Genomic DNA, 23,489 nt, shown 5'->3' on the forward strand with positions numbered 1-23,489 from the left:
TAAGAAAGTATAATTTCAAAACTTATTCAAACTTATTAAAGAACAATACCTTACATACTCAGAGGGGGTTACAATAGCTTATAATGACTCTAATAGAGAACAACACATTACATTCGAAGGGGGTTACAGTAGAATTACAATTCCCACCTCCCAATACCTAATTCTAGCTAGGTTAGACTCCAGGGCAGGCAGGGACTATGCTTACCAATCCTTTTGACAGTTAACAGTAGATCGCGGTTTCGGGGTTCGCTGGATGCGGTAGGGTCTGCTTGCCGTACTGCGAACATCGGAGAAGACTTTTTGCTGCACAATCTTCAGTTGGGTTGAGTCCGCTAATGCAGTAAGGCGCGTTTTGGATCTGTAGGGTAAGTACCCGTTTTCTTTGGTTAGAAATAAATTTCTACAGCTTTTTAGGTAATGTTTTACACATTGGTAGGTCAGGATTAGATGGTAGAGTGGAAATTTGTCGATTCTTCGGGTTTTTCCTGTTGGAGTTTTGTTTTGAGTTTGGTCGATCGCGGTGGTTTTCCATTGATACCACGTTGGTTGTGGTCGGTTGCTGCCGCAATGGTGAAGTTCTTCCTTCAGGACTTCAGGACTTCGAGGCTGGAGAAGTTAGTTTACAACTGTCGCATTGGTTTCTCGCCTTATCTTGATGACATCAGCTTGGTCTCGGTTGTATGGCAAAGTGTGTCATACCCTCTGTTGAAACAGAGGACCAGTTATACTGTTTGGGTGGTTCTAATCTTGGCGCCAAATCAGTTCAGAATTCTTTGTTTAAATTTGGCGGGCTTGACTCTTTGTAATATTTTGGCAGGCTTGTTAAAAGTTGATATGTTTTGGGTGGGTTGATGTTCGAAAACTGTTTCCTGATGTAAGCGGGGGTTTGTGGTGTTGGTGGTGTGGGGTGTGTGGGTCTCTGAGGGGGTCAGGTTCCCTTCTGACCAACTTGAGCGGTTTCAAATCGCTCCCCCTCCCTTGGATTCTGTACTCTGGATTTATTTGAGGGGTGTGACAAAAGTGCAGAGGACGCTGGTTTGATGCAAAGAACTTTGGTTTTATTACAGTCAAAGTAACACAGGCTTATTACTCTAGTAAGAAAATACATGGCCCAAACTTACAATCACTAATAAAGACCAAGACAAGTAAAGGTACAAGGTCAAACTTACAATCACTCTAATAAAGTACAATACAAGGAAAGGTACATGGTCAAACTTATAATCATTCTAATAAAGTCCCATATATTACACATTCAAAGGGGGTTGCAGTAAAATTATACCTCCCACCTCCCAATACCTAATTCTAGCTAGTTTAGACTCCAGGGCAGGGATTTATGCTTACCAATCTTTTTGATAGTTAATGGTAGATGGTGATGTTCTTCCTTCCTTCAGGACTACAAGACTTCGAGGCTGGAGAAGTTAGTTTTACAACTGTCACATTGGTTTCTCTCCTTGTCTCTCTCACCTTGTCTAACCTCTGTTGAAAACAGTGGCCAGTTATACGATTTCAACATTCTAATCTTGCCACCAAATCTCTTCACAATCCTTTGTATAATTTTGGCGGGCTTGGTTCTTCTTTGTAATATTTTATCGGGCTCGTTAAAGTTGATATGTCTTGGGTGGGTTGAATTTCAAAAAACTGCTTCCTGATGGAAAAATTAGTTTGGTAATTGCAATGTTCTTTTGTGCTTAGTCTTTCGCATACAGGCTGGATTGGGCCTCTTTGTGAGGTATATGCTGAAAATGGTTTGTCCAGACCCAAGTTGATGGTTGCCACCTCTAGGTGATTTGTGATGGTAATGTCTCTTGTGGAGGAAGATTTCCAAATACTCATTCTTCCAGAGAGGTTACATCAGTCCTCACAACCAGACAGTTCCAATAATCAAGTGGGCTTCCTTTGTTCCCTAGGTCCGCCCACAGGCTTGAATTTGTCTTGTAAAAGTTCATAACTCTATTAAAGTTTGTAGTTTCTTCCATAAGCACTTTAGAGTTCCAAACTTTTCAGTAGATAGTCCCAAATTAAATTTCCAGTCAAATGAGCCCAAACACAGAGGGGGTTCTGGTGAATTTTGCTCTCTGCACTGATGGAAATATTAGTTTGGTAATTGCAATGTCCTTTTGTGCATAGTTTTTCGCATACTGGCTGGATTGGGCCCCTTTGTGATGTATATGCTGAAATGGTTTTCCAGATTCATGTTGATGGTTTCTCTGGGTTATTTGTTGTAATGTTAATGTCTCTTGTGGAGAAGGATTTTTGAATACCCATTTCTCCGGACAAGTTAACTTAGTCCCAACAACCAGACAATTCCAATAATCAAGTTGTCTCCTGTTAGTTCTTCAGGCCCACCCACAGCCTTGAATTTGTCTTGTAAAAGTTCAAAATTCTATTAAAGTTCATAGTTTCTTCCATAAGCATTTTAGAGTTCCAAACTTTTTGGTAGATAGTCCCAAATTAAATTTCCTTTCAAATGAGCCCAAACACTGGGGGGTGGTTCTTGTGAATTTTGCACCCTTCAAAGAGTGAGGAGATACGAGGAGGATATAGTGGGAAAGGAAAGGAGGGGATCAGTGGGAAAGGAAAGGAGGGGATCAGTGGGAAAGGAAAGGAGGGGATCGGTGGGAAAGGAAAGGAGGGGATCGGTGGGAAAGGAGAGGAGGGGATCTGTGGGAGAGGAGAGGTGAGGAGGGGTGGGAAAGGGAGAGGAGAGGAGGGGTGGGGTGGGAAAGGGAAAGGGAAAGCAGAGGAATGGAGTAGTGGGAGTGGAGGGGAGGGGAGTGGTTGGAAAAGGAAAGGAGAGGAGTGGAGTGGTGGGAAAAGGACCAAATCATAGAGGTTTACAGCACAGAAGAAAGCCATTCAACCCATCATGTCTGTGCTGGCTGAAAAAGAGCTATTAAGCCTAATCCCACTTTGCAGTCTTGGTCTGTAGCCTTGTAGGTAATGACACTTCAAGTGCATATGCAAGTAAAACTATGGGATGTAAGGGAAGGAGGGATGGGTGACGGGAGGTAGTGGAGGACTGAGCGGGGGGAGAGGTGAGTTGGAGCAGAGTGGAGGGTAGAGATGGGAAGGGGACAGGGGAATGGGGGAGGAGGGAGGGGAGAGTTGGGGAGGAGGAGAATGGAGAAGGATGTGGGGCAGGAGGGAGGTCATCTGCTATATGCTCCACAACTTCGTCATCATAAGGGACAAGTCTTTACCACCATAAGGGCAGGAGTAGGAAGAGGAGCAAGAGGAGGAGGAGAGACAGTACCTTGGCCTGTCAGAGCTCTCATAGACCAGTTCATCGAGGAGCACTTCACCAAATTAGCCCTCACATCCCTAATACAACAACAGTCCCACAATCCTTATTACTCTCCTGACTACCACTATTCAATTGCTTTCTTTCAGACCAGACTTATGGATTTTATCCTCACTTCACCACAAACATAAACACCAATAAAAAATCCAGAGCAAACAACAACTCAATTACATCTCTATCTAATAATAGAATAAAATAAGAATCACCCTTGTGCCAGCCCTTAATGGCAGTCTTGAGTGCTCCTTTTCCTATCCTAGTGATCCTAGGAGGTGTTTCCCCAGTTGTTTGGGCAGTGCAAGACTGCTGAGCTTCCATTGAGGACACTTCAGATAGTTTTGGAGGACAACCTCAAGCAGTTCTGGGCCAAGAGGGCCTGGCTATAGACTTCAGTAGCTCGATGTAGCGAACATAAGTACCAACAAAAAATCCAGAGCAAAAACATAATATGCTAAACTTGTATCGAACCTCGGTTAGACCACACTTGGAGTACTGTGTACAATTCTGGTCACTATATTATGAAAAGGATATAGAGGCACTGGAGATGGTGCAAAAGAAGATTTACAAGGATGATACCAGAAATGTAAGGATATACCTATCAGGAAAGGATGAACAGGCTGAGTCTCCTTTCTCTTGAAAAGTTAAGGCTGAGGGGTGAACTAATGGAGGTCTTTAAAATAATGAAAGTTTTTGATAGCCTAGATACAGAGGACTCAATTTTCCCCAGTTATCTCTGCTGTTTTTTTGGTGAGCGCCCTTTTTATTGGAGTAAATTAAAATCTCCAAGTTTCCCCAAAGTTTCTGCGCCAGCGTAACTCAGTTAGTTACGTTCTTTTTAGGTTAGGATTTTTTTGCGTAACCTGAGGTCTGCACCAGTTTTTCACATTTAAGCAAGTTTGGCCAACTTACATTTTTCCAAGGAGGGCGCATGTAACCTCTCCTAAAACACCTTCTGGGCACTTAAGAAAAACCAGCGCACATTAAAAAATCGGCGCAGAAAGACACCATTGTTTTTAGGCAAAGTTTTGGAGGGAGTCAAGAAGGCATAGAATATGCATCATGAAGCTTAACTTTTCTGGGGATAACATTTGCTAATGTAGTTCGGGAGTGTTTAAACTAATATGGCAAGGGGATGGGAACCTACGCAGCGAGACAGGACGCAGTAATATGGAGTCAGAAACAGATGGTAGAAAGGTAAAAAGCAATAGTGGAAGGCCGAGTAAACAAAGGCAAGAAACAAAAAGGGCCACACTACATCATAATTCTAAAAGGACTGGGGAAAATTCTAGTGTGTAAGAGTTGCCACCAGGGGGTGCACGTGTTGGAGACCCAAGGGTCACCTGCACACCCCGGGCAAGCAGGTGTAAAAGGCAGTCTACCATGCTGCTTCCTCACTCTGGAGTTACATTAAAGAGACCAAGGTCACAACATTTTGAACTTACAGTATACAGTCTTGTGGAGTTATTCTGAACATAACAAGTACAACAGTGGTGGCTTCATCCTCCCTCTCCCCCTCACCCCCATGCTCTTGGTCTGGAAGTTGGGATTGGAAGATGCTCTCTTTCGGCTTGTTCGCGTCTGAATCTTCTGCATCAGCTTCAGCCTCATCAGGGCTGGCCTCAAATTCTGTAAAATATAAAGCAGAACAGACAAGTAGTTAGCAGCAGAGGATGGGGTAGGGTGGCATGAGTAGGCTCACACAGCGCAGGCAGCAGGCTCATTTGAAGGACCATGATGAATGATAGCACATTGCATCAACCGAAGCATAGCTGATGGAAACATCCCCATGAACCGAAACATGGCTAGCCCCCGCAGTACTTGACTTTTAGCAAAGTCAGAATGTGCAATTTGCAGGACTTGCCCTCTTCCTCAAGTGTGGGCCCAGCTTGTGCAGTGGTGGTTGCTTTTCTCCAGGGCAGGACCCATCAAAGCAGCGACCCTTGCTTCCAAGGGTATCAGTGGGTGCAGATTTGCCGGGTCTCCTCCTGTTCGAGTTCTCTCTCTTTTGTTGTGTTCAACCTTCCTCTGCAAAGATGAAAATATAACTTTTTATAGAGGGTGGGACATCTGGATGCAATTCCAGTGAATAAATGAAAATATTACTTACACTAACTATTTGACCAAGGTCCTGTCACTTATTTTTGCACTGGCCTCCAGACCTCGGGGTGGTCACCATTTCACAGTAATCTTGTGCAAGTTGGTTCCAGCGTTTCTTCATTGCTTTTGGTGAAACTTTTATGTGACCTCTGCTGGTGTCCAGCTCGTGCCATGTGGCCTCAATTACAATAACTAGTGCCTCCACTTCCTCTTGTAAGAAATTCTTGGTCCTTGAGCCACATTGCATATTGCAGCTCTGATTTTTTCCACTGAGAATTAAAGTTCTCACACACAACTGGCTCTTTAAAAATGGCCGAATGCAGACCGGGAGATGTACTCGGCATGCGCGCCCATAGCAGTCACGTAAAAAACGACATTTTTTTTTCTCGCATGCGCAGAAGGGGAGGGCATCCTTTTTTCAGCGCAGACATTAGACTCCACCCCCCGAAGCTAAAGGACAGACTGCGTGTCATCAATTTCAAACATTAGAACGGGGAAACTTTCAGGTTTTTTTTTGGCGTAGTCGGGCCCCAAAAAAACCTGCATAACTCTTGAAATACGCTAAAAAACGGCATTGGAGAAAATTAAGCCCAGAACGTGTATTTCCACTTGTGGGGAACAGCAAAACTAGAGGTCCTCAATGCAAGACAGTCACCAAGAAATTAAATAGGGAATTCAGAAGAAATTTCTTTACCCAGGGAGTGGTGAGAATGTGGAATTCACTACAACAGGGTGTGGTTGAAGTGAACAGCATTGATGCATTTAAGGGGAGGCTCGATAAGCATTTGAGGGAGAAGAGAATAGAGGGTGATCATAGAAACATAGATTCATAGAATGGTTACAGCACAGAAGGAAGACATTTGGCCTGACGAGCCCATACCGGCTCTCTGCAAGAGCACTTCAGTTAGTCCCACTCCCCCGCCCATTTACCGTAGCCCTTCAATTTCTTTTCCTTCAGGTACTTATCCAATTCCCTTTTGAAAGTCACGTTTGAATCTGCCTCCACCACCCTGTCAGGCAATGCATTCCAGATCTTAACCACTCGCTGCATAAAAAAGTTTTTCCTCATGTCGCCTTTGGTTCTTCTGCCGATCACCTTAAATCTGTATCCTCTGGTTCTCAACTGTTCCGCAAATGGGAACAGTTTCTCTCTGTCTACTCTGTCTAGACCCATCGTGATTCTGAACACCTCTCTCAAATCTCCTCTCAACCTTCTCTCCTCTAAGGAGAACAACCCCAGTTTATAAGAATATAAGAATGAGAAGCAGGAGTAGGCCATTCGGCCCCTCGGGCTTGCTCCGCCATTCAATAAGATCATGGCTGAACATCACTGGGTAGTGATTAGGAACGGGGACCCAGAATAATATTTCCCATTTTCCAATGCAGGCACTGATGCCAATTACAGCACCAGGACTACTGCCCCCAGCCCAGGGATTGAACCCATGACCTCTGGCTGCTTGGTTTAGCATATCCCGTGTGATGGCTGGTGTGCAACGGATACCACACGTTTAAAAAAAATCCAAGCACAGGCATCTTCCACCCTTCATGATGTAGTTCTGGATTTGGAATCTTAGGTCCTTCATTGAAACACCTGTGAACTCATCCCTTTTTGGCGTGGAAGCAAGTCATCCTCGCTTCGAGGGACTGCCTATAATGATGGCTGATCTTCTACCTCAACACTTTCCTGCACTATCCCCATACCCCTTGATTCCCTTAATATTCAAAAATGTATTGATCTGTATCTTGAATACAATCAACGACTGAGCATCCACAGCCCTCTGGGTTAGAGAATTCTAAAGATTCACCACCCACTGAGTGAAGAAATTTCTCCTCGTCTCAGTCCAAAATGGCCCCTTATTCTGAGACTGTGACTCCTGGTTCTATACTCCCCAGCCAGGGGAAAAATCCACCCTACATCTACCCTGTTGTAAGAATGTTATATGTCCCAATGAGATTATCTTTCATTCTTCTAAACTCTAGAGTCTAATCAATCTCTCCTCATAGGACAATAGCCCCATCCCAGGAATCAGTCTAGTGAACCTTCGTTGTATTCCCTTTATGGCAAGTATATCCTTTCTTCGGTAAGGAGACCAAAACTGTACACAATAATCCAGGTGTAGTCTCATCAAGGCCCTATATAATTGCAGGAAGGTATATTGGGACCGAAATTCAGTGCAGTCAGATGGCTGCTGGTGTTAAGGCCTTTTTTCCCCGATTAGCGCCGCAAAGTTAACAGTGGCCAAAATTCAGCTTTATGACCACAAAAAAGTGTGCCAGTCTTATTATCCCTTCAAACCTGAAAGTTTGCAATCTTAATTGGGGCATTATTCCCACGGGAAATTCACCCTTAGGGTGATGTCGCAGCTGCCATTGCAGAACAGGCGCGAGGGACAACTTGGCCGCGACTCTGCAAGTGTCGACGGAGCGTCTAAGTGCTGTCATATCTCGTGGTTTTCAGAATGTGGCTGCTTGCATGCAGTCTCCGGTCGATGCCCCCCGAGACTCAGTGTTGCTTTCATGGCTGAGTCCACCACGAGCCACGGGGGACCTTCCGGTGTGGCGCAACAGCACCGACCTGAGCTTTCTCAGATTGATGGTGGTGGTATTGTGCCACCCCTGGTGAGTTATTCAGGCACCTCGGGCCAGGATCCAGATGATGCACTCCCTCCGGCTCGCAGCATTCCTGGCCCCAGACCTGTCACTCCGCCAGTGCCTCCACGCATGGTCTCGCCCGAGCCAAGTCAGACTTAACCCTCCCAGGAGGGTGTTTACCAGTCTCCAGCCAGCCCTTCCAGGCCCAAAGCTGCTCGAGAGCATCCTAAAAGGACATCTGCAGCTTCCACACAAAGAATACAGCAGCCTTCCCAGACCCACGAGGCAGCCACAGGGGAGACAATGAGGAGAAGTCGCAAGTTAGGCACGTGCAAGATCATCATCGGCAGTCCCGCGAAGTCGAGGATGACTAACTTCCACTCTAAAAGTGAGTTCTCAGGTGGCTGTACAGTCCAATATGGGACCAACAGTCTCTGTCACAGGTGGGGCAGACAGTGGTTGAAGGATAGGGTGGTTGAGGAGGCTGGGTTGCTGCATGCTCCTTCTGCTGTCTGTGCTTGATTTCTGCTTGTTCTCAGTGATGAGACTCGAGTGCTCTTCCTCCACTTTGGGCGGTCTTGGGCCAGGGATTCCCAGGTGACGGTGGGGATGTTGCACTTTATCAAGGAGGCTTTGAACGTGTCCTTGAAGCATTTACTCTGCCCATCTGGGACTTGTTTGCCGTGTCGAGGCTCTGAGAAGAGCGCTTACTTTGGAGTCTCACGTCAGGCATGCAGACGATATGGCCTGCTCAACGGAGCTGATCGAGCATGGTCAGTGCTTCAATGCTGGGGATGTTGGTCTGAGCGAGAATGCTGATGTTGGTGTGTCTGTTCTCCCAATGGATTTGCAGGATCTTGCGGAGGCAGCGTTGGTACTTCTCCAGTGCTTTGAGGTGTCTTCTGGAAATAGTCCATGTCTCTGAGCCATATAGGAGGGTGGGTATCATTACTGCCCTGTAGACCATAAGCTTGGTGCCAGATTTGAGGTCCTGGTCTTCAAATACTCTCTTCCTCAGGCGACCGAAGGTTGCGCTGGCACACTGAAGGCAGTGTTGGACTTCGTCGTCGATGTCTGCCCTTGCTGACAGTTAGCTCCCGAGGTATGGAAAATGGTCCATGTTGTCCAAGGCCTCACCATGGATTTTGATAACTGGGGTAGCGCTGTGTGGCAGAGTCAGGTTGGTGGAGAACCTTTGTCTTACGGATGTTTAGTGTAAGGCCCATGCTTTTGTATGCCTCGGTGAAGGTGTTGACGATAGCTTGGAGTTTGGCCTCTAAGTGTGTGCAGATGCAAGCGTCAACTGCATACTGTAGTTTGATGACAGAGGATGAGATGACCTTGGATCTAGCCTGGAGGCGGCAGTGGTGGAACAGATTCCCATTTGTTACCACGCAGAATGCTGAGCTGAGGCGATGTTTCCAGTCTGAGCCCCTAGATTGAGATTTCAGTTTTCTCTCTGTGAATCTCAGGATCTCTAGTTCTCTATCTCTCTCGAGTTTTTTTCACCCTTTTCTCTTTCTCTATTCCTATTTCTCTATTTCTCTCTCTCCCAATCAAATGTTCTCATTCGGTAGCTCATTCCCTTTCCTTACCACTATCTCTTTCTCCTTTCTCTTTCGCTCCCTTCCCTCTCTCTCTCTCTCTCTCTCTCTCTCTCTCTCTCTCTCTCTTTCTCTCTCACACATCTTCTCTCTTTCTCTTTCTCTCTCTTGCTCTCTCTCTCTCACCCTATCTGTCTCTCACCCTCTCTCTTTCCCTCTCCCTCTCTCCCTCCCTCTCTCTCACCCTCTCTCCCTCCCTCTCTCTCACCCTCTCTCTTTTACCTCATACTATCTCTTTCTCTTTTCTCTTTTCTCTTTTGCTCTTTCTCTCTCTCTCTCTCTTTCTCTCTCTCTCTCTCTCTCTCTCTCTCTTTCTCTCTCTCTCTCACCCTCTCTCTTTCTCTTTCCCTCTCCCACTCTCCCTCTCTCTCCCTCCCTCTTGCTCTCTCCCACTCTCCATCGCTCTCTCACTCTCTTTCCCTCTCCCTCTCTCTCTCATCCTCTGTCTCTCCCCTTGTGTGTGGATTCTATACTGAATATCCTTAGGTTTGGATCTTACCTTCTTGTCTCTCTCCGCTTCCATGGCTCCGAGATTTCTGCCACTCTGCACTGGTCCTAAAAGCTGATGGGGGGCATCATCAGCTGAAGGACTGGCTTTTTCACGCTGAAAATGGGTCCGGGGGGGCGGAGCGGCAGCGATGCGCACTTTTAGCGCATCACTACTGCCGCAAGCCGCCATGACAGTCAGCGGTGGCCCACATCACTGCAAGATCTCCTGGGCTGAATCTATGTCTGGGCGGCCAGTTGAGCCCAAAGCGGCGGCCATTCGATTTTGACGAATGGCCGCCGCAAACAGGCAGTAACCGTCCTTCTGGGACCGTGAATTTCGAGGCCATTTACTCTTATACTCAAATCCTCTTGTAATAATAGCCAACACATAATTTGCTTTATTAAGTGCCTGCTGTACCTGCATGCTAACTTTGTGATTCATGTACAAGGACACCCAGGTCCCTTTGAACAACATTATCCAATCTCTCACCGTTTAAAAAATACTCTGTTTTTCTATTTTTTCTACCAAAGTGGATAACTTCACATTTCTCCACATTATATTCCATTTGCCATGCTTCTCCAGTGTAGCCATGCAACTGAAGTCCCTCATCCCTGGAACCATTCTTGTAAATGTTTTCTGCACCCTCTCTAAGGCCTTCACATCTTTCATAAAGTGTGGTGCTCAGAATTGGACACAATACTCAGACCAATGTTATAGAAAGGCTATTCATAACTTCCTTGCTTTTGTACTCCATGCTTTTCTTTATGAAGCCCAGGATCCCGTATGCTTTTTTAACCGCTATCTCAACTTGCCCAGCCACCTTCAACAATTTGTGCACATACATCCCCAGGTCCCTGTTCATGCATACCCTTTAGAATTTTACCCTTTAGTTTATATTTCCTCTCGTCGTTCTTCCCTACAAAATGTATCACTTCGCAATTTTCCGCTTTAAATTTCATCTACCATATATCCGCCCATTCCACCAACCTGTCTATGTCCTCTTTGTTATGTATTTAACCCTTGGCAACCTGTATCACACCACCACCAGAGGTCCTACCTATTGGAGTCCCAAGGGATCCCAGCATCTCTTTGGGAGCACTGTATATAAGCAGGCTACCCACGCGGTACCTGCACTCTGGAGTCTAATTAAAGGAGCTAAGGTCACACTTACTCATTGCTTACAGTACTCAGTTTCATCCTTTATTATGAGTGTAACAATTGGCGACGAGATAACGGACAACCGCACGAAAATGCAAAGAGCAGTTGGCATCCTGGAGAAGTTCTCAGAAGGGGACGTTTGGGAGGCCTTCATGGAGAGACTCGCCCAATAATTCGTGGCCAGCAAACTGGAAGGGGACGAGAACGCTGCCAAATGAAAGGCGATCCTCCTTACCGTCTGTGGGGCAACAACCGATGACCTCATGAAGAATCGTCTAGCTCCGGTAAAACCAACAATTAAATCCTGTGAAGAATTGTGTACGCTGGTCCAGGAGCACCTAAATCCTAAGGAAAGCGTTTTGATGGCATGGTATCGGTTCTACACGTGTCAACGGTCGGAGGGCTAGGAAGTGGCGAACTAAAGCGCCTTGCAGGACATTAAGAATTTGAAGGATTCCGAGAACAAATGCTGAGAGACTTTTTTGTGCTTGGCATTGGCCATGAGGTAATCCTTCGCAAACTATTGACTGTTGAAACACCGAATCTGAGCAAAACCATAATGATAGCCTAGGCATTTATGTCCATCAGCGATAACACCAAACAAATTTTGCAGCATAAAGAGGTTTCGGTCAGTACTGTGCACAAAGTAACGTCTTTTTCAAGCAGGAATATACATGGCAGAACATACAAGCCAGCTGCTGCATGACCTCAGATGACCCAGAATTCGTTATCAATCATTAATGCGAGGCAGTTAACACCTTGTTGGCGTTGTGGAGGTGATCATCGGGCCCATCAATACCGCTTCAAGCACTATGCTTGCAATGGCTGCAGAACAATGGGACACCTCCAGCGAATGTGCAGGTGAGCTGCAAACCCTGCAAACCTGCAAACCACCACATTAAGAGGAAGATCGATCCATGGTGGATCAGGCTGAACTAGAGACTCGAACCGAGGAGGCAGAAGTGTATAGGGTACACACCTTCACCACAAAATGTCCACTAATAATGTTAAAAGTTAAACTGAATGGAATTCTAGTGTCTATGGAACTGGACACGGGTGCGAGACAGTCCATAATGAGCAAAAAGGCCTTCGACAGGCTGTGGTGCAACAAGGCACACAGGCCCAAGCTCAGCCCTATTCACACCAAGCTAAGAACTTACACCAAAGAACTGATCCCTGTAACTGGCAGTGCAGAAGTCAAAGTCTATTATGATGGAGCAGTGCACGAACTCCCACTGTGGATCGTGTCAGGGGATGGCCCCACACTGTTCGGCAGAAGCTGGCTGGGAAAAATCCACTGGGACTGGAACGACATCCGAGCGCTTTCGTCCGTCGACACACCTCATGTGCCCAGGTTCTGAGCAGATTTCCCTCATTGTTTGAGCCAGGCATTGGAAGTTTCTCGGGGGCGAAAGTGTAGATCCATTTGGTTCCTGGTACACGATCCATCCACCACAAGGCACAGACGGTACCATATATGATGCGAGAGAAAGTGGAAATTAAGCTGCACGGGCTGCAGCGAGAAGGCATCATCGCGCCGGTGGAATTCAATGAGTGGGCCAGTCCAATTGTCCCGGTACTCAAAGGTGACGGCACGGTCAGAATTTGTGGGGACTATAAAGTAACGATTAACTGTTTTTTGATACAGGAACAGTACCCGTTACCCAAGGCAAATGACCCTGGCTGGAGGAAAGACGTTTACCAAGTTGGACCTGACCTCGGCCTACATGACGCAGGAGCTGGCGGAGTCTTCGAAAGGCCTGACCTGCATCATCACGCACAAAGGTCTATTCACCTACAACAGATGCCCGTTCGGGATTCAGTCAGCCGTGGCAATTTTCCAACGGAACATGGAGAGCCTGCTGAAGTCGGTTCCTCGCACCGTGCTTTTCCAGGACGACATACTGGTCACAGGTCGGGACACCATCGAACATGTGAAGAATCTGGAAGAGGTTCTACGTCGGCTAGAATGCGTGGGACTCAGGTTGAAATGCTCGAAGTATGTTTTTCTGGCGCCAGAGGTCGAGCTCTTGGGAAGAAGAATCGCAGCAGACAGCATCAGACCAATCCACACCAAGACGGAGGCCATCAAGAACGCGTCAAGACCACAGAACGTGACAGAGCTGCGGTCGTTTCTGGGACTCCTCAAATATTTTGGTAATTTCCTACCAGGGTTAAGCACCCTGCTAGAACCCGTACATGTGCTACTGTGCAAGGGAGATGACTGGGGAATTCACAAGAGGCTGCCTTTGAGAAAGCCAGAAATCTGTTATGTTCAAACAAATTGCTTGTTCTGTATAACCCATGTAAATGATTAGTGCTAGCTTGCGATGCATCGTCATACGGGGTTGGATGTGTGTTACAACAGGCTAACGAATCAGGGATTTGGAACCGGTCGCTTATGCATCCAGGAGTCTGTCCAATGCCGAAAGGGCCTACAGCATGATTGAAAAAGAAGCTCAGGTGTGCGTTTACGGGGTGAAAAAAATGCACCAGTATTTGTTCGGTCTCAAGTTTGAGTTTGAAACAGAACATAAGCCGCTCATATCGCTATTCTCAGAGAGCAAAGGGATTAACACCAATGCCTCTGCCCGCATCCAAAGATGGGCGCTCACGCTGTCTGCATACAGCTATGTAATCCACCACAGACCGGGCACAGAGAACTGCGCTGATGCTCTCAGTCGGCTACCATTGCCCACCACCACGGTGGAAATGGCGCAGCCTGCAAACTTGCTCATGGTGACGGATGCATTCGAAAATGAAAAGTCACCCGTTACGGCCCGCCAGAACAGGACCTGGATCAGCCAGGATCCTTTACTGTCCCTGGTAAAAAACTGTGTCCTCCATGGGAGTTGGTCCAGCATCACAGCGGAGATGCAGGAGGCGATTAAGCCATTCTACAGGCGCAAAGACGAAATGTCCTTGCAGGCGGACAGTCTTTTGTGGGGTAATCGCGTGGTCTTTCCCAAGAAAGGCAGAGAAGTGTTCATTCGTGACCTACACAGCACCCACCCAGGCATTGTAATGATGAAAGCTATAGCCAGATCCCAGCTGTGGTGGCCCGGCATCGACTCATATTTAGAGTCATGCGTGTGCCAGTGTAACACTTGCTCTCAACTGAGCAATGCACCCAGAGAGGCACTGTTAAGTTTGTGGTCGTGGCCCTCCAAATCATGGTCTAGGATCCACGTTGACTATGCGGGCCCATTTCTAGGCAAAATGTTCTTGGTTGTCGTGGATGCTTATTCAAAATGGATTGAATGTGTAATAATGTCTGTAAGCACGTCCACCACCACCATCGAAAACCTACGAGCCATGTTTGCCACATACGGCCTGCCTGATGTCCTAGTCAGCGACAATGGGCCGTGCTTCACCAGTGCTGAATTTAAGAATTTCATGACCCACAAAGGGATTAAGCACATCACATCTGCCCTATTCAAGCCCGTATCCAACAGCCAGGCAGAAGAGGCAGTTCAGACCATCAAGCAAAGCTTGAAATGCGTGTCGGAAGGCTCCTTGCAGACCCGACTATCCCGAGTTCTGCTCAGCTACCGCACCAGACCCCACTCGCTCACCGGGGTTCTCCCAGCCGAGCTGCTCATGAAAAGGGCACTCAAAATGAGGCTCGCTCTTGTCCACCTTGATCTCCATGATCACGTCGAGGGCAGGCAGCATCAACAAAGTATGTGCCATGATCGCACAAATTTGTCACGCGAGATTGAGATCAATGATCCTGTGTTTGTTCTCAATTATGGACATGGTCCCAAATGGCTCGCTGGCACGGTCATAGCCAAAGAAGGGAGTAGGGTGTTTCAGGTCATATTGGCCAATGGACTAACGTGCAGAAAGCATTTGGACCAAATCAAATTACGGTTCACTAACAGCTACGAGCAACCCGAAGAGGACATCACCAACTTCGACCCTCCAACACACACACAAGTGGCAACCGACATCACGGTTGACCACAAAGCCGAACTCACCATCCCCAGCAGCCCGGCAAGGCCAGCTGCCCAGCAGCCCAGTGAAGAACCAACCAACTCATCCACACCTGCATTTGTACCGAGACGACCGACAAGGGAACGAAAAGCCCCAGATCGTCTCACCCTGTAAATAAGTATACTATTGACTTTATGAGGGAGTGATGTCATGTATTTAACCCTTGGCAACCTGTATCACACCACCACCAGAGGGCCTACCTGTTGGAGTCCCAAGGGATCCCAGCATCTCTTGGGAGCACTGTGTATAAGCAGGCCACCCACGTGGTACCTGCACTCTGGAGTCTAATTAAAGGAGCTAAGGTCACGCTTACTCATTGCTTACAGTACTCAGTTTCATCCTTTATTATGAGCGTAACACTCTTAAAGTCAATCACTCTCCTCCTCACTGTTCACTAAACTTCCAAGTTTTGTGTCATCAGCAAATTTTGAAATTGTCCCCTGTAACCCATATCCAAGTCATTAATATATCTCAAGAAAAGCAGCGATTCTAGTACAGACCTCTGGAGAACATCACTGTGTACCTTCCTCCAGTCCGAAAACAACTGTTCACCACTACTCTCTATATTTCCTGTCACTTAGCCAATTTCGTATCCATGCTGTCACTGTCCCCTTTATTCCATGGGCTTCAACTTTGCTGGCAAGCTGACACTTTATCAAATGCCTTTTGCATGTCCAAGTCAACCGAATTGCCCTGATCAAAAATCTCAATCAAGTCAGTTAAACACGATTTGCCTTTAACAAATCTGTGCTGGCTTTCCTTAATTAATCGACACTTGTCCAAGTGACTGTTAATTTTGTCCCGGATTATCATTTCTAAAAGCTTCCCCACGACTGAGGTTAAACTGACTGGCCTGTAGCTGCAGCATGCGGCAAATCTGTCCTACCCGCCCTTATCCTCAACGACTATCTGTCCCACCTATGTCAGGGACTGTGGTTCTCGTATTGGACTGTTCAGCCATCTAAGAACTCATTTTAAGAGTGGAAGCAAGTCTTCCTCGATTCCGAGGGACTGCCTATGATTAACCTTACACCCTTTTTTGAACAAAGGTGCAACATTTACAATTCTCCATTTTCTGGCACCACCTCCATATCTAAGGAGAATTGTAAGATTATGGTCAGTACTTCTGCAATTTGCACCTTTACTTCCCTCAGCATCCGAGGATGCATCCCCTCCGGTCCTGGTGACTTTTCTACTTTAATTGCAGCCAGCCTTCCTAGTACCTCCTCTTTATTTGTTTTGTCTTATAACACTCCTGTGAAGCGCCTTGGGACGTTTTACTTTGTTAAAGGCACTATATAAATAAAAGTGGTTGTTGTTTATCAATTTTGATCCCATCCAGTATCTCAACTACCTCCTCTTTCACTATGACTTTGGCAGCATCTTCTTCCTTGATAAAGACATGCAAAGTATTCATTTAGTACCTCAGCTGTGCCCTCTTCCTCCAAGACTAGGTCTCCATTTTAGTCCCTAATTGGCCCCACCACACCTCTTACTACTTGTTTACAATTTATATGCCTATGGAAGACTTTTAGTTTCCATTTTAGGTTAGCTGCCAATCTATTCTCAAATTCACTCTTTGCCCCCTCTTATTTCTTTTTTCATTTCCCCTCTGAACTTTCTATATTCAGCCTGGTTCTCACTTGTATTCTCAACCTGACATGTCATATGCCCCTTTTTCTGCTTCATATTACTCTCTATTTCTTTCGTCATCCAGGGAGCTCTGACGTTGGTTGCCCTACCTTTCCCCCTCATGAGAATGTACCTCAGCTGTACCTGAACCATCTCCTCTTTAAAGACAGCTCATTGTTCGATTACAGTTTTGCCCACCAATCTTTGATTCCAATTTACCCGGGCCAGATCCATTCTTAACCCACTGAAATTGGCATTCCTCTAATTAAATATTTTTACTCTAGATTGTTCCCTGTCCTTTTCTATAGCTAATCTAAATCTAATGACACTACGATCAATGTTCCCTAAATGTTCCCCTACTGAAACTTGCTCAACTGGACCCACCTCATTCCCCAGAACTAGATCCAGCAATGTCTCCTTTCTCATTGAGCCAGAAACATACTGAGCAAGAAAGTTCTCCTGAACACGCTTTAGAAATTCTTCCCCATCTCTGCCCTTTATACATTTACTATCCAACAACAACAACAACTTGTATTTATATAGTGCCTTTAACATAGTGAAACGTCCCAAGGTGCTTCACAGGAGTATTATGTGATAAAGATTTGACACCGAGCCGCATAAGTAAAAATTAATGCAGGTTGATCAAAGATGTATGTTCTAAGGAGCGTCTTGAAGGAGGAAAGAGAGTTAGAGAAATGGAGAGGTTTAGGCAAGGAGGTCCAGAGCTTGGGGCCTAGGCAACAGAAGGCATGGCCACCAATGGTTAAGCGATTATAATCAGGATTGCTCAGGAGGGCAGAATTAGAGGAGTGCAGACATCTTAGGGGGTTGTGGGGCATGAGGAAATTACAGAGATAGGGAGGGATTTGAAAATAAGGATGAAAATTTTGAAATTGAGACATTGCTTAACCGGAAGCCAATGTAGGCCAGCGAGCACAGGTTTAATGGGTGAGCGGGATTTGGTGCGAGATAGAACATGAGCAGCTGAGTTTTGGATCACCTCTAGCTTATGTAGAGTAGAATGTGGGAGGCCAGCCAGGAGTGCATTGGAATAGTCAAGTCTAGAGGTAACAAATGCATAGATGAGGGCTTCAGCAGCAGATGAGCTGAGGCAAGGGCGGAGACGGGCAATGTTACGGAGGTGGAAATAGGCGGGCTTAGTTACGCAGTGGATATGTGGTCGAAAGCTCATTTCAGGGTCAAATATGACACCAAGGTTGCAAACAGTCTGGTTCAGCCTCAGACAGAAGTTGGGGAGAGGGATAGAGTCAGTAGCTAGGGAACGGAGTTTGTGGCGGGGAACGAAAATAATGGCTTCGGTCTTCCCAATATTCAATTGGAGAAAATTTTTGCTCCTTCCAGATCGGACAAGCAGTCTGACAATTTAGAGAACGTGGAGGGGTCGAGAGAAGTGGTAGTGAGGTAGAGCTCGATATCATCAGCGTACATGTGGAAACTGACGCTGTGTTTCCTGATGATGTCGCCAAGGGGCAACATGTAGATGAGAAATAGGAGGGGGCCAAGAATAGATCCTTGGGGAACACCAGAGGTAACAATGCGGGGTTGGGACGAGAAGCCATTGTAGGTGATTCTCTGGCTACGATTCGATAGATAAGAATGGAACCAGGCGAGTGCAGTCACACCCAGCAGCTGGATGATGGTGGAGAGGTGTTGGAGAAGGATAGAGTGATCAACCAGAATGATAGAGTATCAAAGGCTGCAGACAAGTCAAGAAGAACGAGGAGGGATAGTTTTATTTGTCACAATCACAGAGGATGTCATTTGTGACTTTGATGAGAGCCGTTTCGGTACTGTGGCAGGCACGGAAACCAGATTGGAGGGATTTTAACATGGAATTGCGGGAAAGATAGGCATGGATTTGGGAGGCGACAACACGTTCATATCCCAGTCTATATGAGGATAGTTAAAGTCCCCCGTTATCACTACTCTATATTTCTTGCACCGCTCTGTAATTTCCCTGCAATGGATTCCTACTGTTACAGACGAGAGCGGAAGAGTCCGTGAGTTCCGGGGAGTCTGAGTTCAGGAGTTCAGGAGGTCGGCGATTCGGTAGGCCCTGAGGTCGGCGATTCGGTAGGCCCTGAGGTCGGCGAGTCGGGAGTTCGGAGGCCGGGAGTTCGGAGGCCGGGAGATCGCTGAGGTGAGTTGGTAAGTAGCTCTCTTTTCTCTATTTTCTCTCTTTCTTTTTAAGGAGGTCAGGAGTTCGGAGGCCGAGAGGTCGGGAGGCCACAGAGGTCGATGATTTCGGGATGAGGTGAGTTGGTGAGTAGCTATCTTTTCTCTATTTCTTTATAAGTAGATTTTAAACTAGATAAGTCTAACTAAAGGGATGGCAGCGCAGCTCAGCCCTGTGGAGTGCACATCCTGGAGCATTTGGGAAGTCCTGGACGCTTCGCGCAGCCTAGACAACCATGTGTGCAGGAGGTGTCTCCAGCTTCAACTGCTCGAGCTCCGCATTTCGGAGCTGGAGCAGTGGGTGGAGTCAATAAGGTGCATTGGCGAGGTTGAAAATTACGTGGATAGCACGTTTCAGGAGGTGGTTACCCCGCAGCCTAAAGGTGTGCAGGTGGAGGGGAAGTGGGTAACCACCAGATGTAAGTGTGCTAGGCAGGTAATGCAGGAGTCCCCCCATTGGTCCATCTTGCTTTCAAACCAATATTCAATTCTGAGTATCGGTAAGGACGATGATGCCCCTGGGGAGTGCAGCCAGAGCCAATTCCAAGGCACCACGGGTGGCTCAGCTGCACAAGGGGGAGGGATAAAGAACAAAAAAGCCCTAGTGACAGGGGATTCTATAGTTAGGGGAACAGTTAGGCGTTTCTGTGGCCATAGACATGACTCACAAATGGTTTTGTGCCTCTCTGGTGCCAGGGTCAAGGATGTCACAGAGCAGACTCAGAGCATCCTGGGGGCAGGGGGAAGGTAAACAGTTACAGGTCGTGGTCCATATCAGGACCAACGACATAGGTAAAATGAGGGATGAGGTCCTACAGGAAGAATTTAGGGAGCTAGGAAGAAAATTAAAGGGTAGGACCTCAAAGGTAGTAATCTCCGGGTTACTACCGGTGCCACGTGCGAATTAGTACAAGAATAGAAGGATAGTGAGGATGAACATGTAGCTGGAAAGTTGGTGTAGGAGGGAGGGCTTTAAATTCTTGAGGCATTGGGACCGCTTCTGGGGGAGATGGGACCTGTACAAACCGGACGGGTTGCACCTCAACAACGCCAGGACCAATATCCTCGTGGGGAGTTTTGCTAGTGCTGTTGGGGAGAGTTTAAACTAGCTTGGCAGGGGGATGGGAACCTGAGAACGAATTCAAAAGGGAAGGAAGTAAAGCAGAAGTTGGATAGCAAGAATCTAGAAAGACAGAGGAAATAGGGCTTAGTATGTAATAAGCAAGGAGGTCTTCCTGTGCTGAATGGTATATACTTGAATGCAAGGAGTATAGCGAATAAAGCGGATGAGCTAAGAGCACAGGTAGACACTTGGGAGTATGACATTATAGCCATTACAGAAACATGGCTGAAAGAGGGGCAGGTCTGGCAGATTAATATTCCTGGCTACAGGATTTTTAGACAAGATAGAGAGGGGGGTAAAAGTTGTGGGGGGAGGGAGGGCCAGGTTGCAGTACTAATTAAAGAAACTATTACAGCGGTGAGGAGGGATGATATGGTAGAGGGATCATCAAATGAGGCCATATGGGTCGAATTGAAAAATAAAAAAGAGGTGATCACACTGCTGGGCGTGTATTATAGACCCCCAAACAGTGGGCGGGAGATAGAGGAGCAAATATGTAGGCAAATTGCTGTGAAGTCTAAAAACCATAGGGTAGCAATATTAGGGGATTTTAACTATCCAAATATTGATTGGGACAAATTTAGTGTGAAGGGTATAGAGGGTGCGGAATTCTTGAAATGCATTTAAGAGAACTTTTTTAGTCAGTATGTAGCAAGCCCAACAGGAGAGGGGGTGATCTTGGATTTAGTTTTGGGGAATGAAGCTGGGCAAGTTGAAGGGGTATTAGTGGGGGAGCACTTGGGTGCCAGTGACCATAATTCAGTCAGATTCAAGTTGGTTATGGATAAGGACAAGAATAGACCTGGAATAAAAGTTCCAAATTGGGGAAAAGCTAATTTTGCTAAGTTAAGGAGTGATTTGGCCATAGTGGACTGGAAACAGCTACTTGTGGGTAAATTGATGTCGGAACTGTTATGTCTCGAATAAAGCAATGTGACTGAGTACTGTAGACTTGAGTAAGTGTGACCTTAGTCTCTTTATTCTGACTCCAGAGTGCCGGCACAGCATGGGAGGCCTGCTTATATGCACTGCTCCCAAGTGATGCTGGGATCCCTTGGGACTCCAAAAGATGCACCCTCTGGTGGCGGTAGAATGTTGGTTACAAGGTGTTGCATACATAACATCACTCCCCGCCCCCACCCCCCCCCCCCAAAGTCAATCATACACTTATTTACAGGGTGAGACGATCTGGGGTTTTCCGCTCCCTAGTCGATCGTCTCGGTACAAACACAGGTGCAGGTGAGTTGGTTGGGCTTCGCTGGGCTGCTGCGCAGTTGGCCTTGCTGGGCTGCTGGGGATGATGAGTTCAGCTTCGTGGTCAACCGTGATATCGGTTGCCACATGTATGTCTATCGGAGGGTCGAAGTTGGTGGTGTCCTCTTCGGGTTGCTCGTGGCTGTCTGTGAATTGCAGTTTGGTTTGGTCCAAATGCTTTCTGCAAGTTAGTCCATTTGCGAGTTTGACCTCAAACACCTACTCCCTTCCTTGGCTACAACAGTGCCAGCAAGCCATTTGGGACCATGTCCATAGTTGAGTACATGTACAGGGTCATTGACTTCAATATCGCGTGACAAACTTGCACGATCATGGTACATGCTCTGTTGATCAGGGAGATCAGGGTGGACTAGAGAGAGTCTTGTTTTGAGTGCCCTTTTCATGAACAGTTCGGCAGGGGGAACCCCGTTGAGCGAGTGGGTCTTGTGCGGTAGCTGAGCAGGACTCGGGACAGGCGAGTCTGCAGGGAGCCTTCCGACACGTGTTTCAAGCTTCGCTTGATGGTTTGGACTGCCCGTTCTGCCTGGCCGTTAGATGCGGGCTTGAACGGGACAGAGGTGACGTGCTTGATTCCATTGCGGGTCATGAATTCCTTGAATTCAGCGGCTGGTGAAGCACGGCCCATTATCGCTGACTAGGACATCAGGCAGACCGTGCATGGAAAACATGGCTCGTAGGTTTTCGATGGTGGCAGTGGATGTGCTTACAGACATCATTACACATTCAATCCATTTTAAATAAGCATCCACAACAACCAAGAACATTTTGCCTAGAAACGGGCCAGCAAAGTCAACGTGGATCCTAGACCATGGTTTGGAGGGCCATGATCACAAACTTAGCAGTGCCTCCCTGGGTGTATTGCTCAGTTGAGAGCAAGTGTTGCATTGGCGCACGCAAGACTCCAAATCTGAGTCGATGCCGGGCCACCACATCTGGGATCTGGCTATAGCTTTCATCATTACTATGCCTGGGTGGGTACCGTGTAGGTCGCGTATAAATGTTTCCCTGCCTTTCTTAGGCAAAACCACGCGATTATCCCACAAAAGACAGTTCGCCTGTATGGACATTTCGTCTTTGTGCCGCTGGAACAGCTTGATCTCTTCATGCATCTCCGTTGGGACGCTGGACCAGCTCCCATGGAGGACACAGTTTTTTTACAAGCGACAGTAAAGGATCCTGGTTGGTCCAGGTCCTGATCTGGCAGACCGTAATGGGTGACTTTTCATTTTCAAATGCATCCACCACCAAGAGCAAGTCTGCAGGCTGTCATGTTTGTAACCTTCACATAACTGTAACCTTTATGTAACAACACTGTACACTGTATACACCTGAGTAATGCACACCTTGACCACAGCGGGTGAACTTGTGGGAGACACTCCTCACCTGGTCATCCAGGTATATAAAGGGAGGTCCCACGCAGGGTCAGCACTTCTTGGTCCTGGGAATAAAGGTTCAGGTCACATAGTGACCTTGTCTTACATGCCTCGTGTGATTATATAGTAAGGTGTGAGGACACCACATTTGGTGACGAGAAACGGGAATCAACGACTCACGAGGATGGCCACCAGTAGCATAGAGGAACGGTACTGTGTTGGTGAGAGTGGGACGATGTCATTGAGAGGCTCCAGCAGAGCTTTGTCACGAAGGACTGGCTGGGAGAGGAAGCGGCTGGCAAGTGGAGGGCGCATCTACTGACCAGCTGTGGATCCAAGATGTAGGCGCTGATGGAAGACCTGCTCACACCCGAGAAGCTGGTGGACAAGTCCTTTGAAGAGCTCAGCACTCTGATCGGTGAGCACCTCAAACCGGCGAGTAGTATACACATGGCCCAGCACCAGTTCTATACACCGGTGTCAGGAGGGACAAAGCATATCGGACTTCGTTGAGGACCTTCGGCGTTTGGCCAGCCTCTGTAAGTTCACAGACGCCTGCAGGGGGGAGATGTTAAGGGATTTCTTCATTGAGGGCATTGGTCATGCCGGGATTTTCAGGAAGCTTATTAAGACCAAGGATTTGACTTTGGAAAGG

The sequence above is a fragment of the Pristiophorus japonicus genome, chromosome 2 (genome assembly GCF_044704955.1).
Source record: "Pristiophorus japonicus isolate sPriJap1 chromosome 2, sPriJap1.hap1, whole genome shotgun sequence".
NCBI lineage: Eukaryota > Metazoa > Chordata > Chondrichthyes > Pristiophoridae > Pristiophorus > Pristiophorus japonicus.